Source organism: Hermetia illucens, chromosome 2 (genome assembly GCF_905115235.1).
Source record: "Hermetia illucens chromosome 2, iHerIll2.2.curated.20191125, whole genome shotgun sequence".
NCBI lineage: Eukaryota > Metazoa > Arthropoda > Insecta > Diptera > Stratiomyidae > Hermetia > Hermetia illucens.
The window spans coordinates 99314339-99339113 of record NC_051850.1 but is presented as its reverse complement, the minus strand read 5'-3'; the positions used below and the strand labels follow the sequence as shown (position 1 = coordinate 99339113).

Sequence of the window (24775 nt, the reverse complement as noted above, 5' to 3'; positions counted from 1 at the left end):
TTCGAGTGGTTTATAGCTGGCGCGTTTATTTTTACCGGTAATCCAGGGATACGTTTCGGATCCCAATTTCCTGGGAGCAATTCCTTAAGGGGGCCATCCCGTGTGTCGGGTTGGAGAAATCGATTTTTTTTTTGCATGAATTGTATCTATATATAGTGGAGAATATGTGGGCAAACGGATTTTCCGATATTCCGAGTCCATCCGAAATTACAGGGTTAAATAGGTAAGGAGTTTGCAGCCGCGGCTAGAGTACTCGATGAGAAAGAGCATCGAATCTTTTTTTAACTGTTAGTTTGTTGCCTGAGCCTTATAAATTCGAACACAGATATAAATATAAAAAGATGGAAAACCAATCAATTGTCTAAACTTATTTGCTGTTTGGAATAAAAAGGATAATCCAGTCTAGAGTGGGCACTGAAAGGCGTTCAAGTTAGAATCAGTTATATTTTGTTGTAAGTATTGTGCTGTTTGTGGGTTCAGTGATTTTTTTAAATGGATCGTACGAAGGGAGATCGCTTTAAGGGGGTCATCCCGTGTGAAGGCCGTTTTTTTTGCCTTTTTTTGAAAAATTATTTTGGAGGACTGGATAAAGATAGAAACATGATTTTTTCAAAATATGTTTATTGATATTTCTAGTATATGTGATAAATTTTTCAGCTTGATAGCGTAGCTAGTTTTTGGAATACGTGTCAATTTATGCACCCATCTCCAAAAAAAGGTGTTTTTCTGCTGCCACGCTGGAGGGCGCTGTGTTCATCTTAAGAAAAAAACTAAACGGCGTTTTAATGTGGACAATATTCTACGGTCCGCAAACTAGGATAATTAGAAAATATTAAAAGGTAAATTTTTGGTGGGCTGTTAAACTTAATTTTTTGGATTTTGGTGTTTTTTTACGGCTTTTTGTATGAATAAAAAAAAACTACCCGTCCGATTGCAATTATCCTAGTTTGCGGACCGTAGAAATATATATTAAAGAAGTCGTGAAAATTCATTGGTTGGATAGATTTTGAGCTATGGTGGCAGCCGATTTTCAAGATGTAGTTTCGAGAAAAACGCATTTGAAAATTTAAATGTCATTATCAACAGTAAAATTTTAACTCACCATTAATCTGCTATACCTGGTCCACAGAGAGTACCCTCCGTTTCTTCAAAAAAGTCTTGTAACGCCGATTGTTGCTCTCTGGTTTCAATTCTGGCTCTTTTAGAGAGGTCAGTCGATCGTCGTTCGGACCGCCAAATTCGCGCTTCTTTACGGCGGTCGACATAAACCTGACATATGTGACTAACTTGACATCCCATTGTCACTAGGATTTTGAGAATGCCCTTGAGTCCTTCATTGAAAATAATTACAGCCAGAAAAGTGACTATTTCTACATCCTTGGCCCCAGAATGAGGGTGTTTAGGAGCGAAATTCCAGATCAGTGCATTTAACGACTCATTATTCCCATTCTTTTCTCGACATGTCCTACCCATTCCTTTTTTACTACTACGTATATTTTATTATTTGCAAAAATTTGCAGAATTACTGGAGAAAACTCCAGCAAAATCCAATATACAATATACAAAACTTGTCGCAATTCGAACATTCATGTTCATGTTTGCTAAAAGTTTCTTTGCTGATGTTGATGCGAAGTCCTTTTTCTTCTCTGATAACTATCGATTCCCATGAAATACTGGTTTTTTAGTGCGAGCATGACGTTGAACGTTAAGGGGGTCATCCCGTGTGTCGAGTTGGAGAAATCGATATTTTTTTTTGTATGAATTGTATCTATATATAGTGGAGAATATATGGGCAAAGGGATTTTCCGATATTCCAAGTCGTTCAGAAATTACAGTGTCAAACAGGTAAGGAGTTTGCAGCCGCGACTAGAGTACTCCATGAGAAAGAGCATCGGATCTTTTTTTGCCTGGTAGTTTTTTGCCTGAACCTTATAGCTATAAATATAAAAAAATGGAAAACCAATCAATTGTCTAAACTTATTTGCTGTTTGGAATAAAACGGATAATCCAGTCTAGAGTGAGCATTGAAAAGCTTCCAAACTGAAAAGCTGCAAACTCCTTACCTGCTTAACACTGTAATTTCTGAACGACTTGGAATACCGGAAAATCCCTTTGCCCACATATTCTCCACTATATATAGATACAATTCATACAAAAAAAAAATATCGATTTCTCCAACTCGACACACGGCATGACCCCCTTAACGTTCAACGTCATGCTCGCACTAAAAAACCAGTATTTCATGGGAATCGATAGTTATCAGAGAAGAAAAAGGATTTCGCATCAACATCAGCAAAGAAACTTTTAGCAAGCATGAGCATGGATGTTCCAATTGCAACAAGTTTTGTATATTGTATATTGGATATTGCTGGAATTTTCTCCGGTATTTCTGCAAATTTCTACAAATAATAAAATATACGTAGTAGTAAAAAAGGAATGCGTAGGACATGTTGAGAAAAGAATGGGAACGCGGCTTAGAAATGCAAAGAAGAATCACGAAGGGATTGGTGCAAAAGGGGCTTGAAAACTTACTGATAAGGGCCTCACTACATTTTCTGGGCTGGCTATCCATCGACACGCAAATTCGACAGAAGGAATGAAGCAAGAAATTTGGACATCTTTCTTCCATAAATGTTCTACAGACGAAAATTCTCAGCATCAAAATTGTCCAACAGGCGAGGACAGTTGGTGCAAATGGCGTAAAGCGGAAGCTAAAGGAGAACTGGATAGTTTTCACCACGAGAAGGCACCTTTGACTGAAGAAGTTCAAACAGCCATCAAACCAATCTACGAAGATTTGTTACGAGATGATCTCTTGAACAGATGTTTAGGAGCAGAGACCCAGAATAACAATGACTCGTTAAATGCATTGATCTGAACTTTCGCTCCTAAGCACCTTCACCTGAAAATCGGCTGCCACCATAGCTCAAAATTTATCCAACCAAATTCTTTGAAATTTTCACGGCTTCTTTAATACATATTTCTACGGTCTGCGAACTAGGATAATTGCAATCAAACGGGTAGTTTTTTTTTATTCATAAAAAAAGCCGTAAAAAAACACCAAAATCCAAAAAATTAAGTTTAAAAGCCCACCAAAAATTTACCTTTTAATATTTTCTAATTATCCGAGTTTGCGGACTGTGGAATATTGTCCACATTAAAATGCCGTTTAGTTTTTTTTCCCTCAGATGAACACAGCGCCCTCCAGCGTGACAGCAGAAAAACACCTTTTTTTGGAGATGGGTGCATAAATTAACACCTATTCCGAAAATTAGCTACGAAATCAAGCTGAAAAGTTTATCACATATACAAGAGATATCAATAAACATATGGTGAAAAAATCACGTTTCTATCTTTATCCAGTCCTTCAAAATAATTTTTCAAAGAAAGGCAAAAAAAAACGGCCTTCACACGGGATGACCCCCTTAAGAACTGAAGTAGACCAGTATTTAGACCCATTCTTTGCCGGCATTGAAGATAACCTCCTTGGAGATGGGTTTCTGTCTCTGAAGAATAAGGATCACGTTGATATTTGGGTTCATCTTGTGATGGAACATTTAAAAATTATGCTACATATTTTTAACCATAAAATTTCAGTTTGCCAAGCTCGAGTTTTGTTTAAAAGTAGGCTTCAACAAAAAAATTACAATTTAATGCATAATTATCAACAATTAATGTGAAAAAGTGATTAATCTTTGGTGGAATTGGCAAGTAAATAAAGCTTTCCCTAAGTCTTAAATTTTATCTGAAATTTCAAACCAAGGAAAAGAAGCAACTTTGTGCAGTTATAGCATAAAGAAAATGAGTAAAATTCACACCGTCGGAACATTGATCAGCAGAGCCCTGGGGAAGATTACCTAAAGCCAGATTATTTTGTTTAGTTTCATTTTGTGACTTGGGGCTAAGAATACACTCTAAGTATTTCCTGCTTGTCGTAAGAGTCAAGTAAAAGGCATACAAATTTGGAGGCCAGCATCGTACGAATTCTGAAATTTTACTGCTACCGAAATGTCAACAATGCTTCGGATAGGGACTGACCTCACGGCTACGACTCTTTGGTTATCGAAAACGGACTATAATCGATTTTGGGAGCTCCAACGATATAAGCTGGAGATTCTGGGCCTAAACAAAGTAAGATGGTGGGACTCTGGAGAGTACTCCTCTCCACCTTCTGGTAATCTTCTCTTGTACTATGGAAAGCCAAGTGGTAGCAAAGGCGAATCCGGTGTCGGGTTACTGACGACCACCGCGGGGCGCGTTCTTTTAACCTGGGAGCCGATTTCTGAAAGACTTCTAATTGGAAGAACCTGGTCCAGCTTAAGGAGCATCATAAATGTACAATGCTTCACACCAACGGAAACTTCCGATGTAGTGGAGAAGGATGCTTTCAACGAACAATTATACACAGTTCAGGGAAGGTTTTATAAAGGTGACATTGTGATCGTGTTGAGTGATCTGAATGCCAAGGCGGGATCTGATAACACGTTGCTCGGACATGTGATGAGGAAACACGGTACCTTGGCGAATGCAACGGTAATGGTGGGAGGTTAATGGATTTCTGCAAATTCCCACCTGAGAATATGGATGAGCATTGGGCCGGCATCAAAAGTGCTCTTCCCTCGCATGAGGTTGCAAATCTTTCGATAGTCCTGTGAAGGACGTCAACGATCGACTTCTAATCCACGATGATGAAGAACAGAAGAGGTGGAAAGAACACTTTATCACGGTTCTTAACCGTATCACATTCGTTGTGGTCTCCCTCTTCTGGATGAAATGGCCAGTCACCGTAACATACGTTCCTTCAAGGAGAAGAGGTATCATTTCATTCATTCATCATTCATTGAAGTCACTGCGGATCTGCTGCTTCCACGTACGGAAACCTTGGGAATCCGAGACTTTTCCCAGAGAGTGGATGAAGGGGATGATCGTCAAAATCCCAACGAAGGGGACCCGTTTTGAGTTTGGAAAAGGGGTATCTGATAACAGCTAAGATAATCCTGGAACGCATTAAAGAACATCTCGAAAGCTTCATCGACATCGGTTTCCTGTCCGGATCATCCTGCATTGACCACATCAACTCCCTACGCATCATTTTGGAGAAGTGCGCAGAGTATAGATGTTCGTTGCACTTGTTCTCCATCAATTTCGAGGAAGTTTTCAATAGTGTGAACAGGAAGTGTATCTGGAACGGTCTACGTTGGAGGGGCATTCCGGAGAAACTAATAACTATTATCAGAAGATGCAAAATGTCGCGTACTGCGCCGAGGTAAAATCTCGGAGGATTTTGAGATCCGCAGAGTCCACCAGGGTTGCAATATTGGTGACAATATTTTTCTTCTTGTTATTGGTGACGTTCTTCATGCTGCTTTGTCGGGAGGATATGAAGGAATTTACTGGACCATGACATCAACACCGCAGTACGTTGGTGACAAATGTTTGCTTTCTCACCGGGCCTTGGACCTTGGCCAAATGGTTCTGGAAAGGGAGGCAAGTAGATTTGGACTGAAGGAAATAAAACCAAGGTTCTCAGTCTGACGAGTCATCGCACTGTCCCTATCTGCCTTAATGGGCAGAGCATCGAAAGCGTCGATCAATTTGTATATCTAAGAAGCGTGGTTTCTGCCAACGGTGAAACCGCACTGGATGTTGCCCCATTAACAGCTCTCAATTCGCTTTCATTACCTTGTCTAAAATCTGGAAATGCAATTATCTCAACACCAAGAACAAGTCGAGAGTGTTCTCTACTAGTGTTCTTTCTATGTTGCTATATCGGAGTAGCACGTGGAAAGTGAATTCCACTGTTACTCAAAAGCTCCAAGTTTCCCTCTATACCTGTCTGCGTCGTATAATCGGAGTGCACTGGTATGGGCCTATCTCAAACGTACAACTTGGTCGGCGCACAGGCTCGACACTCGTAAAAATTTCATTTGAGGATTTTCTTTTACCCTCGGCCTCTTTGACCCCGCAAAGCTCTCCTCACCAAGGGGCGCCCATCAATATGATGGATTAAGGATACCATGGCAGGGGGAGAACCTTCAAGGCCGCGCCTCATCATATATCTGAAGCAGGAGAAACATTGATCATTGAGGATGTGATACGTCGTGGATCCTCTCTTTCGGGTCCGGAGTTTAACAGTTCCACATGCGCGGTCGAGCAGTTCTTTTTTTTTAGTTTTTACATTCCAGATTTAGGTCGGCTCACGCGAATCCTCCTGTTTGTAAATTTCAGGATGGTGTACACGTGCATTTTTATAAAATTGAACGTGATGGTGAAGAGTGGTACAAGCACATGACGACAATATTTGCGCGCGAATTTTCCGCCATCTTTTTGAGTTTTAGGGATAACACTTGGTCGTCTTCAACCACTCAGAGTTAACTTTTGGCCATCGTCACTATAAACAATGAGAATAATGTCAATCTTTTTTGGTCTTGACTTTTCAGTTTTTATGCGCATGATTGAGCCTTCTTTTCGGCAAACATAAGCTAAATTATATTCCAAAGTAATTACCAATTTCGTTGATACAAATTCAGCGATTATCGCGAGTTGTTGATGGATTACAGTGGCAGTTACTATCTTCAACGTCTCCGTGCCCAATTGGCAACTTTTGTACCACCTGATAACACTTGCCTTATTCGCAGAATATTCGCTAGAAGTCATTTTTCATTTCATTTAAATAAATCATAAAATCTAAACGCTAAACGCTTCAGGTATGAAAGATTTTGTGTGTTGCTTATATAAGCATATTTGAATGGACATTTGTCCCTAGCTCGTAATTTTTATGCATTTAGTTTGTCAGTCCACTCGCTATAGTGTCATACTGACATTCACAGTTTTAGAATGTAATAAATTTTCTGGAAATTGACAACTTTGACCTATTATAACTCTGTTAGTGAAAGTGCGATTTCCAAAAAACTTGGTAGTATGCTCTGTAGCCTATATTACTGCAAAACTTGATGATTAGAGAACAAACTTAAGGGGGGTTCCCCTACAATTTCTAAAAAATATACTTATAATGAATATGCTAATACACTATTATTAACTTTTTCAAACAGAGGCCTAGATACGATGTGCATGACCACCATATTTTTTCAGATATTTGGTTTGGTAGTTTCTGAGAACGAGTCCTTCAAGTAATTGACCTCTTTTTGAACCCCGCACTCCTCCCCCTTACAACTAAATTTCGCATCAATAGGAACAACCGTTTCTGAGACAATAGGTGTGACACACAGACAGTAAGCAGATTTTAATAAGGTTTTGCTGTGCATAAAACGTTAAAAAGTGCGGAAATTGCACTAAAAATTCGTGATCTTTTTCGCTGCCAAAGGCAAAACGGCTGCAAGAAGGTATGTCATCATCACCAACGGCGCAATAACCGGTATCCGGTCTATGCCTGCCTTAATACCAACCAGGTATGCACCAACAAAAAATATAAATCTAAATACAAAACTCAAAATTGAAAAATTAACATTATTTCTTGAACACACCTCGAATGTAGTATTTATAACAACACATGAAAGTAGTGCAGATTCTTAATGCATTGCGACTTTACTGTAAATTGATATAAAGTCCCAATATTCGGCGCGCTGTTTTTGGGCCGTGTTGATATTAAATACAAAAATATATTTTTCAAGACTTTCTTGCATCAAATGCTTACTAAGGTAACCATTGTATATAAGAAAGTCCAATGTCGATAGCGCTTATGACCACAGAGAAAATAAAGAGTCAATCATCTCATAAACTCCCCAAATAAGATCTCCAAAAGCCATGAAGCTCATTTTACTGCAGGAGTTGTTGGCTCATAAGCTGCTAAATGCTGCTAAATTGAAATATTAATTCTAACGGTGCCGCTTGTCACCATGGGATTGTAGACTGATGGAAAATATTGATTGCCATAGAAAAATATTTGATGCCAAATATTTTGCCACTAACAAAAGGCTTCGGCCATTACCCACCCACAGATCGTGATTTTATTAGAATTAAAACACCATTCAACTGTAAACATTCTCACAGTCAATCTGACACTGCTGAGTGGATTAACGCGACACTTTTCATTATAAATCTAAACAAATTGAAAAGCTATCAAACACTTTCTAATAAGTGGCGATTATTAATAATAATGATGTGATTATGCCAATTTTACCATACAGCCAGCTCCGCCAGGGATAGCAGTGCCATTTATGGCTACTCCGCTTTCGAATGCTTTCAGCCAGTGTTTTGTAGTTATGATTTATAAATTTGCCCCAATCTCTGGACAACAATAAGCCAAACTATATTGGAATTTTGGCCAGCTCTTGATGTCGCCAGAACCTTTTCAAAGTGACCACTTGGCTTCTATGTCATCCACCGTCTAATTGCCAAAGTGCTCTCTTCTTGTAGGTTCGCGAATTCAAGAAAGCAAATAAGGACTTCCAAAAATGGTCCTGACCAGTTGCTGGATGCCAGTCACCAGCATTTTTAAGATGCTGATAGAAGCGAATGCTGACGTCCGCCATCTTAAGCCCCCACAATTCACTTCCGTCAGAGCGGCGTTTCCCACCGTTCGTTCTGGCGTTCTTTATGCGATTGATTGTTTTGCCTCAACTGTCAGACAGGTATGTCACCTGATTTAATATGGTAAAATTTAATAGTCTGGATATGTTTGGGTGCAACTGTAGTAGGCGGGACATGAATGTACAGTGGCTTTTGGTGGGACTCATTCTATAAAAAGTAGAAGATCATACAAGTGAAAATAGAAGAAACGTATGGGACGATATGGCAAAATATCCAACACGGAAAGAATTAAACACGTCGGTATTCCGACCACAGAAACCATCAGCGCTGAACTGTGTTCAACAGTCACGCCAAAAATTTACGGCGCCTTAGCACTTCAAGCGCGAAATGAAAGTTGTTTTAGGCTCCCCCACGCAGCTCTTCGAGCAGCCTCAAGTGGACCAGGCCGCTATAAGTTGTATTTGATGTTGTAATTATCGCAAGTAAAGCACTGAATTTGCTCATTGTTTGGAAAAGTGGAGGCGCAAACCTCAAATTGGAACGACACGGTTGCAAAATGCCGCGGCCGCAGTACGCGATCTGGTTTTTTGTTAGCGTCGAGTGTCCATCCGTCCACCCGCTACTAAATGGTCACTTTATTCTCTGTCGTTTTTCTTGCTTTGTAATCTGAAAGGTCGTATGCTCGACTTTTGAGCGATTCCCACGGTATAACCGGTCCAAGACTAGGCTTCTAGATGCTTGCGGCTTTCCGTTTTGGTAAAACGGGTGTTAGTCATTATTGCATTTATGTTTCGCGCTGGAGTTCTTTTGATTGTTCGAAAGCCTGTTAACTTAGGTTCATTATACTTTAGTGTTAGATAATCGTGTTGTCGAGATATTGCTGATATTCTTATTTATAGAGTCGTTTGTTCATAGAACTCTTTATATGGAAATTTTAAGGGGTGAACGTGTCCCCAGAGAACGACAATCTCGTTATGGTTGATAATTTATAACACAGTTCTCTGGGAATGGGCAACCCATACTAAACATTTCCCATATTTCCTTTTTTACTAGTTTTCAGAATGGGATTTGGTCTTAATGAAAATCGAACCGAACCCTTGGTTCCAGGCACTTATGCTTTCATTTTCCAGTTGTAACTTTGAGGAACAAATGTTGCTCAACTGTTTCAGTTCCACCTACAAGACAAAGGAATTAATTCCGGCTGGAATCTTTCGAATGAGCCCACTTAGAATTCTAATTAAATACCTTTATGAGCATTTGATGGCACATTATAAAAGTTTTATTAGACATGCCAAAACCATCTATATGAAAGTTGTTCTTTACTTACGGATGCGCTCATAAGTTTCTAGTGGCATTTATATACGGAATCCACTTTTTAATAGTCGACGTTAAGTGCTGCGTTGCGGTGACAATATTCATCCTAAAATTATATTCTTTGTTGATATTTAAAAACAAAAGAAAAGCCTCGTAAACTAAAATCAATTATCAAAAAACACTGTTGACGGATCAAGACCCCATGGGAGAACTGGCAACATCCTACCAGCACAAAATGGGAGATATAGCAAAGGCACATAAATGCTAATCAAAGCGATGAATGTTGCAGAAAAGACAATAAAAGCAATGTTTGAAACAACAGACAAATGTTAGATTTGGACAAAGACTCTTGACTCCCTCTGCATCGATATCGAGAAACCATTTTCGCTATCAAAAATTGTTTTCGAACGATTGGCATTTGCATGAGCTCTACACGCAAGTTACTCGCTCCGCCACACCGCTTTAATCGACCCAAGGAGACCCCGTGGCCGTGCTCCCGACGTTGAGGCTATAATAGCGTGGACCTCACTCAAGGACTTCGAAGGGGCCCTCTTAAGGTGGCTGCAGCGGCTTCCAAGACTTGTGCGCCCTAATTAAGACATGCGTGCAAGATTCGAGATCCCTGGGGAAGTCAATCACGGTTTTCACGTAGTGACAGCTTCAGCTTCGATTTTGCATCTCTGAACAGAAGCAAGCAACGACCCGATGTCAAATACAGGATCGCTGGGAGTCTAAGGTTCCGTATACCAGCTCCACGAGACTTGCAGCAAATTCTTCGCGATTGGCCGTCTGGCGGTCAAGTAGAACGACTGGAAGAAACTTCGACCAAGAAAGGTCATCTTGGGTCATTATAGCGGCCCCATTGGATAGCGGGTGGTATAATTCTGAGAAAAGGGAGCACTCAAACTACATTTCCTGGTCAGTGATTATAATTGCCGGCACACCAAAGCCTGGAATCCATTCTCAACAAAAGGCCTCAGCACAAGATTGTGCAGCAATGTCTTTCAGAGGAAACAATTAAGGCTACCGAATGGACCTATCGATGATTGTGAAGCAATACTTGAAACCCTGCGAGTTCCACAAACGGTCAATTCAATTGAAGTGGATTTTGTGGAAACGCTTGATGGACCGGGGGAAAATGACTACCTCTTTCCTCACATTTTTTTGTAGTCTTGCACTTCTGACACTTCTTCTGATGCACTATCTGGCTCAAGAATTAATGACTTTGTTCGTAGACGGCCAGAAATGCTTTGCGATAACTAACTGATTCGTTGTCCGAACGCCTGGATGCGCCGGAACGTGAATGGCGCTGTTTGAAGTCTGGCAGTATATACTCGATGTTACACTGAAGATAGAAAGCTTCCTAAATGTGTATCTAGAGGTGTTCCTCGGGCGTTGAAAAACTCCGTTGTTCTTCTACGCCTCGGCGCTTGCCGGAAAATCGACGATGGTAATGATCATCACCTCCCCAACACGTGACAAAGCGTTAGCAGCTACGTTATCTTTTCCAGACACGTGTGGAATGTCGGAAGTGATGATAAAGCTCAAGTGCCGAAGTTGGCAAAGGAACGCTTTGTCGGGCTTTTCCTTCAAAGCAAAAGTGAATTGCTTATGGTCTGTGAACGCATTTAATTAGGAGATACGCATCGACGAATGCGACTAGGAGTCCCTCTTGTAGAGAGAATGCCAGGAATGTAGCATCTGCCAGCTGTTGCTTAATGATCTCACAACCAGGCGGGCGGCCTCGGGCAAGAAACGACCTTAGAAGTGTAACATGCCTTGAAATCTTCTCGTATCCTTAACCGTTTTCGGAAGCGGGAAGCTCGAAATGGCTTGCACTTTGATTGGGTCAGGTTGAATACCTTCAGGGGTAATCAGGTGGCCGAGGAATCTCACCTGCGGTTGTAGGGATTTGCATCTTTGAAAGTTAACAACTAGAGCGGGCTCAAGAAGACGTTCAAATGCTAAATGCTCGGACTCAACATCACATCATCCAAATATATGAAACAGAAATTGAGGTTTCGCAGCACAGAGTGGATGAATCTTTGAAAGGTTTGCGCCGCATTGCACAGTCTAAAAGTGATCCTAGTGAACTTGAAGAATCCAAAAGTTGTGCATATTGCCGTTTTCGGGATGTCTTCCAGAGATACAGAGATACAGAGATTTGATGGTTGGCTAAGTCCAAGGTCGAGAAAATACGGCAATTTGCGATAGATGACGCAAATCGTGGATGAGTGGGATAGGATATCGGTGCACAATTGTCTAAGTATTTAGACGTCTGTAGTGGCCACAAGGTCTCCATTCGCCATTGAGTTTAAAGTCTATGTGAAGTGGCGAAGACCAAGAACTGTCTGCAGATATTCAAATATCCTGCTTAAGAAGCCCTTCAAACCCTTTCTGCGCAAATGCGGGGAGCCAGTAGTGTTAATGTCGTGCTAAACATCATGCTTAGCGACTACGCTCGGCAGTGACGCTGCGGTATTTTGTGGGAATACGTGCGTCGGCAACGTCTTCAAAAACGATGGAAAGAGTGCTGGGTGAGAAGTTTTGGGGTCGATAAGGGACATGTTATGTAGATTCACTAACAATCCATAGTGTCATAGCAAATCCGCACCTAGGATGGATCGACGAGGAATTTGCTACCGTGAGTTTCAAATATTGCGGTATTAAATTATGATGCCGAAATACGGGAAGAACCGAGACTTCAGCGCCTGCACAGCAAAGACTGTAGCACTGCGGTGCCGGCTTTGTCACCAACCAACTACTTCACTTCATGCAGTAGTTGCCTTGTCGCACGGTCAACTAACGCTAGCTCTGTCAGTAGCTGGTTAAGTTTAGCCGTCTCCCACATCGACAGGCGCTTTATGAGCTGCCCCTTCACTCTTTTGTAAGAGCAGTCCTCGAAAGCGTCGGAGACAAGCTCAATTGTTCATTCTAAATCTGTAGTAGGATAGGTTTTGATAAGAAGCAGGAAAGTTTGGCGGAAATCGTGCTATTAATAAAGTTATAGTCGTGTAGTGTGTACTCATAAACACATTATTAACTTTACTCGAACAGATATCACAATATTCAGTATTTTGAGACCTAGATGTCCTAGGTGACCTAGGGACATCACCATGACTTTTTTTGCACATTTTACTGCTGAGGCGAGAAACTACCCTCTCTCAACGAATTTGGAATAGGCATAACAACTAACATCTGTTTCGAAAAATAGTAACCGGGACCTTTCTTTTGATACCCCACATACTTGTTTTAGTTGCAAACTTTTCATTGCATTTCATGTCAATAAATACAACTGCTTCTGAGAAAAGTATGTGCAGGGAACCTTCGTTTCCCATAAAACCATAACAACATGTTTATCCGGTAAAACGATCACCCCAAAAAGCCCTGCATCAGTTGACGGATTATATTACACCAAGGAAATAACCCGGTGTGCGTTCTTAGATTTCGAAGCTGATGCAGGAGGGTGGAGCTGAGCATCAATCTTGCCAAGATTACCATAGTACCATTCACTAGGAAGCATGGGTTGGATCGATTGAGAGCAATTAGACTACGTAGCCTAAAGTTAAGCAGGAAAGAGATGTATACTTGGAAATTACACTAGGGTTTGATGGCCATAACAAGAAAGAAGAGGAACGGTTAGAAGAACTTTACTGAGAGAACTTACCAGGAGCGGAATAGTCCAAGGTGCTCAATTGGGAATATAAAGCTAAGCTCTAGCACTATTGTTTAAGCCTCACCAAGAAGAGCCTTAGGAATATAGGGGGATACCTCCAGATTTCAGCAGAGTATCCGTCATTAGCGAAAGCTAAAGATACCTGCGGGTACTGTAGATTCCTAAGGGAGAGTGACGAAACCTCCATACATATTCTGGGACAATGTCCGACAATAACGCAAAGTAGGTTGATACCCCTAAGAGAATGGTTAATACCTGACGCAAGAATAAAACACGGTAGGAGTAGGAAACATCCTAAAATTTCTGTCAATTATAAGATTGGTCGACATACTACAGTTAATAGGTACACTAGCATCACGAAAGGGGCACAATGGTTCTTTGCGAAGCAATGCAACTTCTCTTAATGGGAGTAGGAAGTAAAATTTCAAGTGGCTGTAACCGTTATGAAATCAATTTCATTAGTCACAATAATAACCAGTAGATTGAAGATCCTTTTCCCAACGAGGTGTGAAAGCACTTATGCCAGTTTCGTTTAAGTACGACTTTTTAGTGTGATAAAATTCCTCGATAATTGATAAATTGTTTTCCGTCAAAAGTTAACATAAAGCTTTGAAAAAGGGTGATAATTTGTCGATAGGTCGGGTGAATATGACAAATGACGCAGGGTCTCATACTTCTATTCGTTTAATTTTTGGGCCTTTATCTAGGTACATGTGTTCATGCGTTCTCAGTATTTAATCTACTTGCGCAAAATACTTCTGACACTAATGTTTTCCCTAGGTTGCAAAAAAGAGTGGTGGATAATTCCAACTGCAGACTACCAAACAATCACTATTACCTTATTCGGGTGGACTAGTAACCCCCTACCAAGAAAGAAATTGTATTAGGAACAGAACGGGTCTACCGCAGTATCGGTAGGTTTTGGATTTGAGATGTTCCTTAATACGAGTACGCCGATCATAACGAACGCTATTTCATTCAAGTTGCGCTGATGCGTGAAGCAATTTATCGCTGAGAGCATTGATTTGAAATACTTAAACCGTTCAGTTCTCGATAGATAGTTAAACACTCTATTTTATTCAGAGATCGCAAATCATGAGGCGCTACTTGAGATGAACCTTGTTGAGAGGCTAGGAAAACATCATCCGTTCTTCTTCATCTTGGTTCATCTTTGGTACAAAGTGATTTATTTAACAAATATTGTATTTTTAGAATCAGTTGTTCTCTCTTTCAGTTTTTTCAGTGAAGAAGGGAACAACCAATTCTTTGAAAAAATTATTTGGAACCAAAAAAGGCCGTCGATGACTGAAAAACTGACTGCTAAACGACTCCAAAATGGCCAATATACTAAAAAAGTAGTCTGACTGCCCTCAATAGAGACCACCTTTCAAGTGATGACGACGGAGAATCGTTGTAAAAAACGATATTAATCGTTAATAATACGAGAAGTGGAGCCTGAGACACTATCCTGACCAAACGCACTGAGACCTTGCCCGACGCAATGCAACATTAACCTTCGACAAATTCCTCGCATGAAAACTCTTGCTTCCCATCAATGGGCCCCAAATCACCAAAGGTTTCCACCACATCAATAGAAACTACATCCAGCTTAGTATACAAAGGGACTCATTTTGTATACGAAGCTGGAATGGATTCTTATCAAAAAACTTAGCCAGCGGCTGGGTAGGCTACTCTTAGAGAGCGATAGGCACACAAAAAAACGATGAGAAAATACCAAACAAGTGTATATGTATTCCTCGATCCAGACAACAATATTTTGGAATCGCAAAACAATGTCACTTGAACGAGTTAACCGGGCATTTATATTCGTTATTTTCGAAGAAGCCGGTTATGGAAATATCCCGACTACCCGAAATAACGACCGCCAAAATTCAGATAAAATAGGATTTGTGTTGCCTCTTGAAACACCCTAATAGGAACTTTAACACGTTGGCTTCCGGTAGTGATAGCCGCAACCCTTCTTTGTGCCGGTTTCGTTCTAAGTTGGTATAAATGTATTCTCAGATATTTATTACTTCTTCTATGTAGTTTCTTTTTTCAATGAAAAAACTCACGAATAGTGGTTTTGTAACTTTGCAAGTCTCTACCACGTGAGGGCAAAAACACACAAAAAAGCGCCAAGGAATGCGCCGTATACCTTCTTAATCTACCATGTGGAAAAGTTCGTGTGACTATCAGTAGCCAATGTGAAGAAAAGGCACCCACCGTTTCGTATTCAGTTGCCTAATCTCCACAGACCTCAGGTGAAGATATCTCCAACCGGTTTACTTCAACGAAAAATCTAGGCACTCTCTTCCTCTGGAAGACGCTTTCAAATTAAAGGCGCAAACGTCGCAAGTAGGTCATTGATTAAGCATTTAAGGAGAAAGCAGAATATTAGAAGTAAGTGGTTCGAACTGTAGCTCCCCTCCCCCCTTCCTAGCAGTTATGAAGTGACAGTGGACAGTGGACGGTTTTGTACCACGAGTATGCTGATACTAGGTAACGTTGAACATATTCAAATGGGAAAGGCGTGAATGTCTCACTATACACCTGATGACAACCGTTTTTTGAAGGTTTTGTATAAAACAAATAATAATAATAATAATCGTTGGCACAACAATCCATATTGGATCGGTTTACTGTCTGTATGTGTGTCTATCTGCCCGCCACACGCATTTTTCTCAGAGATGGTTGTAGCGATTCACATCAAATTTGTTGGAAAGGTAGGAACTGAGAACGCTCACGCATGCAGTGTTACATAATTCAACATTGACTTTAAGGGGGGGTCCATACATGCAAAAGGGGGATGTAAATTTTTTTCACAAATATAGTCATGTGGGGTATCAAATGAAAAGTTTCGTTTAGTACTTTCCAAAGCCGGTATTAGTTTTGACATTTTTTCGAATGGTGGGGAGTGCGGAGGTCGAAAGTGATTATTGCTTTAACGAACCCAGTCTCAGAAACTACCCAACTCAAAAATCTGAAAAAAAAAACAAAAGGTAGCTATGCTCCGAAACACCTTTCATATCGATATCTTTTCAAATATAGTTAATAGTAGTATTTTACTATACTTTTTAGTTATTGGCTTCAAAACCCTCCTTAAATTCATCCGAGAACCTCGAAATTGTGTAACAATATAGACTATAATATTCGCACTATTACTAACAAAATTATAAAAGGCCAAATTCAAGATTTTAAATGTCAATATCATTTGAAAACGAATGCAAAGTACTAATGGGACAAATGAATGGACACTCAAATGTCTTTATAAAAGAAATACACAAAACCTTTCATACCTGAAGCGTCCAGCTTCCGGTTTCCCGACTTGTTTTGGACTCCTCAAAGAAGTGGTAGAAGGCCATTTTAAAGTTGCAATTAAAGTTTAATATTCACAAAGAATAAATTTAGAAAATGCCATTGCACCTTCACCACTGTACATGTGCTTGGCCACAGATAACTACGCTGGCGGTTATACAGAAAAAAGGTTAACAGGCTCGGTACATTCGAAAAGATGCCACACTTATAATAAGAACTGGAGAGCATCCGATATCGTAGGACATATCAAACATTTTCTAAAAGTGCCGCTCCTTTTTACCGTTGAACAATAATGGAGCATCCTGACTGAGACTCCGCCTCGAAGGCGCACATCCTTTTTCAAGTTTCTTAAACAATACTCGTGCAGGTGCTAAATATTGGATCAGACAATCAATGTCTGATAGAAATATCTGCAGAAATCAAATGTAATGAGTTGTTTGACAAGGGTGTATTTTGTCTCTTCTATTATTTAATTTATGCTCCGAAGAAATATTCAGGTAAATACAAGGAGACGTAACAGATTCTTCATGGAAAAGTCGGTGCGGCAAGATTTGATAATTCACTCCTTCCAAATATTTTTTGGGCAGTTGATCAACGTGCCACCTGGTGTTGCCCGGTCCCTTGCCCGTCGCATTCCTTTCAATGTTTAAGAAGTTAATAATAAATAATTCTTCCTCTTATCAGACCAAATACACAACTTAACTTTTGAAAAATGGATGGACTTGGTTCACTTGGGATCACCTTGATTTTTCATCGCCCGATGAGGGCGAACCAGGCATAACAATATAAGGAAAAAGAACGACGCTTCACGGCACGATGCAGCCCCTTGCAATGAACATCGAGTTAGTTTCTAAAATCCTTTGCGTCCATCGCCTTCTTTATCAACGCGCAACTTAACAATATACATATCAATCTTTCGAAATGAAAGGGACGACCTTGAGAATTAGTCGACTAACCTTATTAAGAGTAAATAAAACTTTCACTGAATGGGTTCCAGGAGGCAGTGAGCTATGATGAAGACTACATAATTGATTACTCCATTATCCTCTTCTTCCAATCATGGAAATTTTGTTAAAATCCAATATAATCAATTGAACATGAACATCTATGACTTGCAAAGGATATTCTGTTTTGTCGAGACATCAATGGTACACATCTAAATTGCGTATCTTCTTGTTGAAAGAAACTGAGATTGAGATTCTTCTACAGGGTATTAGCACGTCGTGAACCGGCTTTGAAATTATTGTTTCTTTTGGTAGGCCCGGGAAATAATGAAGATGCAGGAATCTACTAACTTTATCAACTCGCATTCTTTAAAAATGTGCTTCATTAAAAGCCTGAGACCTTTCAGATGCCAGTTCAGATGTTTAAAAAAATGGAGAAAGGAATCCAGGTCAACTTTGAGCACTCTAGGAAATTTTTCAAAAGGACTCGGGAAATATTTCAGTAGAACAACAAACCAGTGAACAAGTAGTTTGAAACTTTCATCTGACCATTAATCATACTCTGTATCCATGCCCTTGCTATTTACCCGAACTGCCGGCTGGGCAGATTCAAAAATGGCTCTTTCCTAAGTGCACACATCTGCACTTATTTCTCAACCATTTTTCTCATGCCACAATGGCAAACAATTCCAATTCTTGAACGTGATTTCAAGTCCAAAAGAATCCTTCCCTTCGTTATTCGCTTTTTCCTATTCTCACTATATAAATGCACTCCAACTTATATACACAATGCCCCCTTTTTCCTCACACCTGTTCAGCCAGCTCTTGCTCTCGTTTGCCTTGCCTTGACTTTTCTTTTTGTTCTATCCGCCAACAAATCGAACTATTTCCTAGCTTCCTCCGGATTCTTAAGTTTTTGTTGTTACCGGGAATGTTAGAAGCCCAGCTCCGGCGATGTGTGACAAATAAAAAACTGGACACACAACAAGAAAATGTGGCATTCGCCCGCAGGTTGACGAGAAGAAACGACCATGAATGGGATGCAATGGGCGGAAGGCCACCTAGTTGATCGCCCAGTTGCACATTCCAATCCAACTTCAGTTCCATTTCAGACTTTAGGGAAGAAAGAATACAATACTTGAGAGATTTTCTTAGCATACGAGCGTTTGTTTGATTGGATTTATTTTCTGGTCACCTGGAGCCCAAACTTAGATTTTAACCCTAGAACTGGAAGGAGCATGGGACAATCGTTCCACTTCTGTCCCCACACAGGAATAGTTTAGGAAAATCAACATACAATCCGTATGGGATCTTTCTTGAAGCTCATGTACCAGGAAATTCGGTAAAAATCCGGTTGTAACTTTTATAATTACTAAGAATAACTGAAATATTGGGACTTCTATTGCAATTCCTTGGAAAAGAAAGCGAAATCACTGGTGGTTGATGCGTGCAAAAATATCAAGCTTTGTTCACAAACAGTTTTTCGAGGTGGAACTGGAAACAACTGACTCCCAAAATACAGCACCTTCTATAAATATAATAAGTTTTCCTTATCGAAATAGAAAATCTACTTCCTCTTTAAGTTTTTGTGTTCTTTTCGTTGGAAAATGGACTCTAAATTTAAACAAATATGGGGTTAAAGCTACAGGGCAACATCCGCACAGCATTTCTGTGTTCGTGTAAACCACATACGCGACATTTCCTTAGGCGCTGTGAAATTACTGCTCTAAATTGTGCAGTAGATTTTTTTCTTGGTTTTAACATGACTCCGACAATTGAGTCATTGCCGAATGCGCTTTTAATCCGATTTGGGGCGAAGTGCCGTGACATCGACTTAATAAGATTTCTTGTAGCAAAGAGATATATCTTTTAATCACACTTAAGGTGTGAAAGTAGTTGCAACAATTTATTGTGTGACAATAGGCGGTGCAACATTATGATATTACGGGGTGTGAAGTGATAGAAATTGCTATTTAAGGCTATTTTACATACATACCAACAATTAACTGGAACTTCTCTATCAAATAAAAGAGTATCTTACCTGAAATTAGAAAAAAGCAGGGATTAGACGAGATACATTGATGAAATATCAATTCTATAACAAATAACGAATAAATGTAATAGAAAGTTGCAGGAAAACGTGGATTTGAATTATGATAATCCCTGTAATAATAAATATAGTCAAAACCTGTTTTTCTCCTACTACAAAAAGTCAGAGGTTGACCTACCCATAATAGGAGTATCTATGTACTAATGATCTAACCTGAAATCCAATTGACAAAGATAAATCTCATCTCATATTCTGCATTTTTTCCCCAAGAAGAAAATAAGAAGAATTAAAAAAATGAGTGACCAAATCGTACGTACGGAGGAGTTTATACAATAATTTACAATTAGTAAGTTTCCTCCCGAAATGTATACGGGCCTTTAGTATTCCAGATGTTTTTATTTTAATATAAGATAAGTTAGGATATTACAAATTTACAAGAAAAATGAGAACTTCAACCCACTATATGGTAACTATTTGTATTAATGGTAGGATCTGCACCAAACTTTTTAGTATCGTGCAACTTCAGCAGCTACAGTGAGCAATTTTCGCGGGAGATGCTACTATACCTTTTTAACCTGAAGAAAAATGCAATCAAAACCCATCATTCAGCTTACGTGAAACTTAAATAATAAAAACTTGTTGTTTCTTTTTCGTTGGTTCCCGAAATATCGGGATTCTCACCAACCAAAAAGAAACAACAAGTTTTTTATTATTTCAGATAATTAATCGTTGGAAGCACCGCATAATTACACTCAGATTACGTGAAACTGCTACGTGGGTTCAGTCCGTTTCAAGAGTGGTTTAATAGTGACGATTTTGAAGTAAAAACTGGAGAGCTTGCATTGTCATTTACATTTTCTCGCCAAATAATTTCTAAGCAGCTAATGACCCTAATGGGCGTAGAAAGGTTGTTATTCACGTTTGAACTGCTGTTCGAACGACAAAGTCAGAAAGGATTTCTGCGTCGTATGTTTATTGGTAACTAAAAAAAAGAGACGAAGCTCATGCTTTGTACTTAGTGGGTTCATTTGGAGAAATGAGAATAATGAAGATAGGAAACTACAACTTTGAGACCGTTGATAGGGACGAAAATCACAACCGCTAACAGCTGCCAAGAAATTCGTGCACGGTTGTTGGCTGCCAACAAAGCCTATACGAGTCTTCATGTATTCCTCGCGGAACTGGGTTCTTAGCAAGAAAAATTGCGAACTCTTGGCCACGTTCGAAGAATCCTCCCCCTACATAAGAATGAATGATTCCATAGCTTACGTAACGACGAAATCTATGAGCGATACCATGACTGTCTGATTGTGGATAAAATCCGACCCAATAGGTTGTGGTCATCTAATTCAAACCGGAAGGTCTATAAGGACAACATCTATGGTAGAAAAAGAAGACAAGACAAACCCTGCCTTAGATGGAGCGATGGAGTAGGCTAGGATGCCAAACAGCTTTTAGGAATATCGAATTGGTGGACTTCGGCGCAAAACCGGGATGTCAGGAGTTCCTTATTGAGGCATGCCTATTCTGCACTATTTTTTATCTTAATGTAATCTTGCGATGCTTCTAGCGATTAAATTATTTGAAGTAATTAAGACTGACTCTAGACTTGTAGCACTGATTAAAAGAACAAGTGGTTCCCGAAATATCACCTAATGCAAATATAATAAATAACACTAGCAAAAAACTAAAAACAATCTTAATTATTTCAAATAAAATGAGCAACCTTGCTCGGAACATGGATGCCCTTTTAGTACTGGTTCTTGAAACTCCAACAAACTTTGCTTTTTTCGAGGTCTTTGGCCGCGGCAATTAGTGTGCTTTCCTACATTGGTTTACTACTCACTATGCCCATTTCGACGGCAGTGGTTTCGTAGAAGTCCGCCTTCCCTCTCACTATAAGTAACTTCCACGTCAACGACTTTAGCACTGGGGTTCTGCAACTCTTGCCCACTGTTCTGTGAACGGCAGTCACTCTCTCCTGACTGAAAGGAAGCACAACTCACGATAATGAGTCTCACTCCACACGCTTTCGTTTTTTAAAGCAGTGTCTATGATTGGCCTCGTGAGTAATCCGGGAAAGAAATCCACCCTGGCTAACGCGGAACCTTAAATGAAAACGAGTATGGCTAGGGTAATCGGAGTGCGTATAATCAGGCCCAAGATCCCTTAGTCCCTCAGAAGTCCTTTCAGAACCCTTCAAAATAGAAAAACACAAAATGTCCGAGCTGTTGCTTTAGCTCACCCATCCACCAGTTCCATTGGCCCCTAAATCATAACAAGCAACCTAATGGATTCTCGTCACCTAGAGAAATCTACTTTCACTTCGACTCGACACAGTCTTGATCTGTGAGAAAACAGTTTCCAGCGACCACGACGGGGAGGTCTAATTCAACCATAAGAGGTATTTGCAAATTTTTTCACATCTGGGAAATACTTTTTCAAACTCCGTGTTCTGTTTTACTGAAAACAGTCAAAGAATTCTTAAAGTATTCGAAAACGGATTAATTAGTATAGGAGATAGGTTACGGGAAGTTACGGAATATGGTAAAAATTGATTTCCGCAAAATTTTCTCTCTTCAAAACAATCCATTCATGTTAGCACTTACATCGCCGCATTTTGGCACGCCAATTATATTATACAACAAAGAGGTCAATATTTATTACAAAAAATATTGTACAATACCAGCTACAAATAGACAAGAACATGACAACTTCGCAATATTACATATTTTACTGTAAATAACATTTCTGAACTAACGGATGCATGGGAACTTGTTAAGAATATTTCACTGAATTTAGCTATGTAATACTAACTATGCAATATTTTGAAGATCTCGATACGAAACCTAATGCAATGTCGCACACTGTATTGTGTGAGAAATATAAAGAATTCAACATCCCATTCCTCATAATTTCCAGTTTTGATATCACATCAGCTGTCAATATTTCTACGCATTGATTGAGCGTCGAAAGCATCTTCAAGAAATCATTATTCAGCAACATCACAAAAATACCACAAAATCAAACCTTCGCCAAGGTCACAACCTGGTATCTGTAGGTCTGCCTGTCTGCCTGTCTGCTTGTCTGTATCAGTAGCGCCAATCAACTTGGCGCTCATTAGTGTTTTATGCCCGCCAACTTTTCAACAAAAAGGTGTGAAAAGATCTCATCGCGGAAAGGCGAACAGGTTGATTTATGACATAATAATGATCGATGGACAATAGCTCATAAAAAATAGCCGCCAGTTTCGCTACTTTGCGGCTTCCAGGCGGTGTGAACTCTGACTTGTTGCTTACTCCGACTCAGTAGTAAAAGTAATAGCAGCATCAGCAACAGCGACCATCATGCGGTTAATTAACTTGATGTAACCACTATTTGAACTACTTGGATGATAGTTCCGAAGGAGAAGCGAAAGAGGCAACCTGAAAACGTTCAGATGCAAAGAGATATTAGCATCGTTTTTGCATTGTAGGCAAGAACGTCGACGTTGAAAAAAATGTCATCCGTACAGCAAAAAAGTGTGAAATAGGTCGAAAACAAACAAGCAGGAAAGAAGTCATATCGTGCGAGAAACTAACCCTAATTACCGTCGAGATTTAAGTGGTCATCAGTCATATCAAATGTCCAAACGAATGACTTTATTAGGAAGCGGAAAGAAGTTTGCTTAGTACTGCCATTAATAAGATGAACGACGACCAAATAGAAACCTGTCAAATCCAAGGCATCACTTAATTCTGAGAACGTACCAGAATAAAAAAAAACCAAGGCTGCTTTGGCTGTCCCATTTTCAGCAACAGTCAAGCCCTTGTAGCCTAGTGAGACTACCATTCCTCTACTTGAAAAACTTTACTTCAAAAATGAATGTGCAGCAGGAGCCAAACACTTGCAGAATTCGCATTCAATTGCCAGCAACAAGCTTGTCACATTGCTCGAGTCCTAGGCAGGTTTAATCACACAGTGCTCGCGGAGTAGTCACACTAGTGAACGAAGAGCAGTCGAAGGAACGTACCAATTACTCGCATTTCAGTCAGCACAAATTGAAATTACGCCATGCTGGAAATTTTAGTTAATGAACCTGAAAAAGCGAAACTTCAGCCATGATTACAGCTACACAGCACCTCGTCCTCGTGGTCCTTCACTCTCCGCCGGAGCGGCGAGGAACGGCTCGTCAAATGTGCTGAAAATCGCAAGCTTTCTCTTTCAAATGTAGTATCCGAGTACATACATAAATGTATACATTCCACACCAGGCTGCACATCAAGCCATCGTCAAACTACAAGAACCGTTTAACTGCAACAAATTGCATGGCAAAAGCATTCGCAGGAACAGCTCCTGTTGCTCACAGCCATCCTGTTCTTCATTAGATATGAAAATGGAATTCACCGATTGCCAAGATTTCCCGCGGACGAATGAACGCAGCATTCTGAGAGAGAGAGCTCGCGACAAATCTAATTTTGCAAGGACTCCCACATCGGAAACACAATGCAGCTTGGAATTGAGATGGTTATTCAAACACCGTTGAGGACTTTGACTTCGTACTATATTTTGATGTACAAACGAACATTTGAGGACTTTGTTCGAAATACAATAAGATTATGAAGGGGGCCTTAAACCGGGTGGTTGATGCAAGGAACTGTGCCTGTCTTAAGTCGATTGTGATGAAACGCTTCCGTATGAATGCAAGAATGTCATTTTCATTAAGTTACGCTTGCAAGAAGTTTGTGTGTCATATTATTTGAAAAGCTAAGGAGATTTGCACAATCAGAAAGCTGCTACAGAAAGATGACCTTCGGTACAAACGTTATACTCTATCTAAACCTGTAAATTGATGGCATTCACCTAGAGATTAAATCAAATCGAGAACCGAACTGAGACCTTGGGGCTTTATGTAGTATGACGTACCTATGACTGATAACAACAAATAAAAAGCTACTTAGCCTGACAGAAACGTTAACAGTGCACCTAATTGAAGATTCAATA

At 39.9% G+C, this 24775-nt stretch overlaps 1 protein-coding gene across 4 annotated transcripts in view; it reads right to left on the bottom strand.

The window, feature by feature from the left end:
• LOC119649061 (protein rhomboid) overlaps positions 1–24775 on the bottom strand; it is a 429203-nt gene that overhangs the window by 125961 nt on the left and 278467 nt on the right. Inside the window, exon 1 of one of the 4 annotated variants that reach the window (XM_038051048.1) lies at positions 19739–19758. The exons of the other annotated variants lie outside the window; for them this stretch is intronic. The gene's annotated coding sequence lies outside the window, so the exon portion shown is untranslated. Of the gene's footprint in view, positions 1–19738; positions 19759–24775 lie in introns of those variants that run through there. 4 annotated transcript variants of the gene reach the window in all.